Source organism: Aedes aegypti, chromosome 1 (assembly GCF_002204515.2).
Source record: "Aedes aegypti strain LVP_AGWG chromosome 1, AaegL5.0 Primary Assembly, whole genome shotgun sequence".
NCBI lineage: Eukaryota > Metazoa > Arthropoda > Insecta > Diptera > Culicidae > Aedes > Aedes aegypti.
Window position 1 is genome coordinate 235787272 of NC_035107.1, and position 6000 is coordinate 235793271.

The following is a 6000-nucleotide window of genomic DNA, read 5'->3' on the forward strand; positions in this document are numbered from 1 at the left end:
ACCTTCAGAAACCAATCCCAAATAATCGCGAACAGCGACAGTCTTTCACAGAGCGAAAAGATGGACAGCAGAGATCTCCACTAAGCTGATGGAACTGTCAGAAATCTGGCCACGCTTGGAGAGACTGTAGAGAACAGAAAGTTCTATTCTGTTACGCTTGTGGGAAATTGGGAAGAATTACAAGGAATTGCGAGAACAATCACCCAATTTATAGAGATCTGACCAAAGACAATACGCGACCAGAAAACTAATATCGAGATGCTTGTCAGGGAATCCGAACATCTCGTCCCTTACTTCGATTCCCAACCAACAAAATGATCCAAAATCAAGTAATTACTCACTTTTTTGAAATTAGAGTAGACCCTACTTCATGTCCTCACATTAGAGTCAACGTTTTAGGTACAGATATGACAGCTCTTCTGGATTCGGGAGCTGCAATGAGCGTCATGAGTTCGGTCAATCTGATTGAAGATCATGGATTGAAGATCCTAAAATCTAAAATCAAAATTTGTACCGCTGACGACACAAAACATTCATTTGGGTTACGTGAATATCCCGTATACCCGTATACCGTGCATTCAAGATCAGACCGATGATTATGTCAGAGGACAAAATCCAGGATCTCGAACTCACTTGCACGTCATCGGCAACTGAAAACGGGCTAAATCTTCTAAGATATGAACCAGAATCTTCCACTGAAGACGAGAAATTAATAGAATTCTCAGTTCAATTAGTTTCGTCTCTAGAACCTGAAATTTCCTTCAAATCAAAGCCAGAAGAGGACGAATCTTTTGACGTCCCTACTTTGGATTTGCCGGAAGACCCGCTCAAATCGATTGAGACGGTAGAAACAGAGCATAACCTTAGTAACGAAGAAAGACAAAAACTTCAAGAAATCTTGAAACATTTCCCATCAACTGGCGCAGGAAATTTGGGCAGAACAACTCTTCTCGGACATGAAATCGAGTTAGTTTCAGACGGAAAGATGAGAGATCTTCCTAGGTATCGATATTCTCCAAAAATTTGGGAGAAGATCGAAGAGGAACTGGAGCGATGGAAGAGTTTAAACGTCATCGAAGAATGTTCTTCAGAGTTTGCAAGTCCTCTCGTTCCGTTTTATTAGCTCAATTGAGTAGGCATCCTCTTCTGAATTCCCTAAAACTTTAAGGCTGTGGAGGAGTAAAAGTCATTCTTGCGTTTGATTTTCTAGAGTTGTTTACCAAGAATCGTTCAAAACTCTCCCAGAGAGAAAAGTCTCTAAACGTCGGGAAAATCTGAACACGACTGGTGGTCTCTCATTGAGAGTGGCGTTTAAGCCACCGAGTTTGATAATAATCTCTAGTATAGTTTTTACGAACGGTTACAGACGTGTAACTTTTTCGCAAAACTTCACATAAATTTGTCCATTTAATCCAATTGCAAAGTATATGTAATGTTTAGCTTTTCGGTAGTTGTTAAACTTCCACTCGGCTGGTTTGTCGTAAAACCACGATCTATAATAAAAAACAAGTATTTGTCGAGTAACGGACTCATGTTCCGTAACCGGTCGTTTGAGAACGTCGCGACCCATTGGAAGCCCACACAATAGAAACCTCAGCCAGTACAGTTGCTGGCTAGTGTTGTGTGCTATTTCATTACCTAAAAAATAATGCGCTCTCGGGCTAGGCATTGGATATAAATAGAAAGCGTTGTGTTTGGATGGGCATCTAATTCTTCCGAAAGAGGTGCACTTTGTGAAAAAGGACCACGTGATAATTGAGCTGAAATCGAATTCAGGTTAACTTCTGCGTCCATGAGTCCTCTCATGGCGTAGTGGTAACGCGCCCTAACTAGAGATCAGGGAGTCGTGATTTCGATTCTCACTGAGAAGACGTGTAACTTTTTCGAAAAACTTCACATCAATTTGTCCATTTAATCCAATTGCAAAGTATATGTAATGTTTAGCTTTTCAGTAGTTGTTAATATATGTGTTACTTTCTAATTAAATCGCTTAATAGTCTTCGCTCCTGTTTTCAAATAAATGTGGTTAGAGAGCCAAGAATCAGCGTTTTATACAGGGCAAATTGAAAATAATGCTTCATTTGGGCATCGTTGCACTTTTTGCATTAATATTGAAAACTGATTTACATTTCGAACGATGAAGGATCACGAGGTGTTTTAGCGAAGTTATTAACGAAATAATGGATCTATGAAGTCAGATTAGCATTAATGTAGATATGTCGTTTCTATAAGCTGGTTACTTAATCCTTAGAAGGATGTATTCGCAACCAGAACACATATTTTTACTACACGGGAAACATCATTATCACACGTCACAAGTGTTCTATAACTCTTCAACTTCAACTACATCCCCATCAAGCACTGTCTCAGCACCAACGCAACTGAACCTGCTTCTTTCTCCACATGCAACCATGTACGTTTGGGTAGAGTAAATGGCATTACAAGCTTATTCTAGATATCCTCTTTAAAATAGTGAAACCTTGCTCTACTGTATTGCAATCGATTCCAATAAAGTCATCAAGGAGTATAAGCGACAAAACGCAATATTGATCAGTCAATTCGGAAACTCATTTACTTAACATTCCATGTAATTTTACAAATAAAGTAGGCACATCGTCTACAATTCTTACACTTGATTGAATAATGTACTAGTTGAGAACAGCTTGGCCAACTTTTTGACCATTTTGTATGTTTTTTTCCAATGCCTTTATGTAATTTTTATATGGAGTATATTGAATTTTCAAGTCAAAAACATCAAAACAAGATTTCACGAGATTGCTCCTAGGGATTTGTTTTTAAACTGGACCAGAGGTGCAGAATGACCTCAGGAATCGAGCCGTGTACTCAGATTTGATCGACTTTTTTTTCATTATAGTCTGTCGGGCACCGTTGACTGAACACAGAACATTGGAATTTTACATATAAATTTTGGAGTGTGCACAGCCAAATTTCCTACAAATCGCTTCAAATTTCGGGAGAATGATTTTCATCAAAATTGACACCGTTAAAGCATAGGGGAGCAAAAAAAGATTAAACGCATTCCCCAGAATGGGTCATTCCCCAGAAAAATATAATAAAAGAATTTTGGGCTGTAAAAATCCAGATTAATGGTAAATAATGAATAGTGAACACATTGAAATAGAAAATCAGGGGAAATCTGAATTTTTGTTTTCATAAAGTAAAACATTTTTGTCTTGTTTTTTTTTGTAACAACAGAACTTCCGATTTGCTCCAGTCCTTTATATATTGATTGGAGAATCTTAAAATCAAAAATTCAAAAAATTCATCAAATAAAGCGCCACATCTCCAAGACGGGGCGGAGTTGATGCATTCTGCTTAAATTTGCTCAGTAGTTTAATGTAATCTGACCAATATGGGCCACCCTAGTGCACCCAGTCTACGATCTTTTGAAGCTATTAAGTTTTCACGTTAAAGAAAATCATCAAAGACAAGTATAATTTTACAGTGTAGGGCAATTCGCCTAATCTTGAACGACTAAAAACCTCGCCTATTGTTGAACAGTCCGCCCAACTAACATTCACTCATTTAACAAACTCCATTATAGAAGTTTTGTTCAGCATCATGTTTAATAACATTTTAATAATTTTCATGGCCAACCTTTGTTCCGGCGTTGTTCACACAAATTTGGAGAAACTTTAAAGCATATCGTTGAATCCCAACTTTATTTTAAAAACGACAATTTACACCGTCTTCAGCACATTGGCTGCACAGACTGAACAATCACTAACATTAGGCAACGGACAACACGAAACACCCAGTAGCTCAACGATGAATTTTTCGTTTGACGAAAAGTTTCCACCGGCTGGAGCGGGAATCGAAACCCACACCTCGTGGCACAATACGCCTAGACGACTGACGCCGCTAACCGCAAGGCCACGAAGCCTACTATTTATATTTTTCAGCTTTTAAAACGTTTTACAAGCACTTAGTTCAGCTTTTATACGACTGGTCCAAAAACAATTAAAAAAAAAATAAAAAAAAAATTTCTAGGCGCTTCAAATGTTGTGTACACAATTATCATGATATAACAACCATATTCAAAAATCGCCTGCATACTGGATTCGAACTCAAGACTTTCCTATCGTCAGCGGTATGCCTTGCCATTTGCGCCATCCTAGAAATGATGAGTTAATCGTCCAGTGCAAAATATAAACCTCTCATAGCTGAACATTGATCATGTTTGAGCTTCTATTCGACATCGTCTAACCAACACATGGTACGTTAATCAACAACTGAACAAGCATATTATTCAGTCGCTGTTTAGTGCTGATCCAAGCTGAGCTCAGTCGGATATTTTTAGCGCACAGTGAGAAAATTTATGTCAATGATGGTCAACAATAATTTTTATTTACACAAAGTGAAATCAGTCTGAAATGATCGAAACCAAACCTCAAATTTTCAAGAGTACAAATCTAGAGAACCAGACAGCGCAGCGATTTGAGCTGAAAACCTAATCGATTGGTCACACGCTGGTGGTAACCAAACGATTAAGTTTTCAGCCTGAACGAATGTTTAGTTTTCTAGATTTGTGTTCTTGAAAATTTAAGGATTGGCTTCGATGTATGTTCACCTTAATCTAATTTGATAATAAGTTTAAGTTTGTTCTAAACTTCATTTGAATGATTCATTAACTTAAATTGAAATTCATTTATTTTATAAATTATATTTGTATTGAATAATTATATTATTGATTTGTATTTTTCATAAACGTAGGTATTATGCATAAAAAAATAGTCCTCTGTATGAATATATTTAAATCATTTGGAACACTTCAAATGATTTAAATATATTCATACAGAGGACTATGCGCATGAATAGAAAAATGTTCGAATATCTTGACGCGTGGTATTTATTTTCAGAAATGGCCAAGTAAATTATTTTTCTTAGATCGCACTATTCAGTTGTAAAGAAATGTCTTTTCAAATGTAGCTCGCTATAGAAATTTATTGAATCAATTCTGTCGAAGAAAATTCCACTTTTTTTATACGGAACAACATCCCGAGTAGGCGAAAAAAGTTTAGCAATAGCAAATTATAATATGGATAGCTAAAAGTGATATTAACTTGATAGATATAATATATAAAATATCTGGAAATGATATCTAAAATTAACTACAAACAAAGAACAAACAATGTCATTTTGGCCTTTATTGGATCAACTGTTCTTATAATATACTGAAGCTGAATAAGGATTTTATAAGATACTTACTCAGCTCTTATTCATGCTTGTGTTAAACATGTGGAAATAGCTGAAGTGCGACGCAAGTAAAACGTTAGTTCGTCTTCTAAATATCCTTTTATACATATACATTTGTTTAGTGAAATATTGGCTTTTCAATTGGGGGAAACTTGTCTTGTTTAGCTCATTAGTAAAACAATCTTGACTAGTCGAATGAGAATCTTTGAAAACGTTTAATAAGTGGCCATTCAACATTTGTATCGTTGGTAGTTCGACTGTAGTTCCGATGTGATGACAGATTGGCTTTCCAGTCTTGACAAAATTAAAAACTGTTATTTTATTTTGTCAAGACTGAAAAGCCAATCTATCAACAACATTCAACATTTGTTAATTCTAATGCATAACGTTGAACATTGACCTAAGTTTGTGTTAAAAAAGCACCTTCTCAGCTGTTTATAGAGCAAAAATCAGCTGTCATTACCATTATTGAATAATAATTAAACATGCATGCTTGTTTGTGGCTCTGAATTGTTAGTTGGGCGTGCATTCCTTATGGCGTGTTCAACAATTAGCGACCATTTTGACCGTTCAACAATTGGCGACTTACCCTAGTTGTGTTTCATTATTCTGCACAATCACGAAGACAATCAACCTAGGAAGAACAGCCAATGTTGAAAAGAAGGGAGAATATGCTATGAAAGCAAACAAAAAATAACAGATTCCATCAAATTATGTTGCTAATATAAGGAATATTACACTAATACAAATCACTCTTTGTAAATACAACAAGAAAGAATAGAC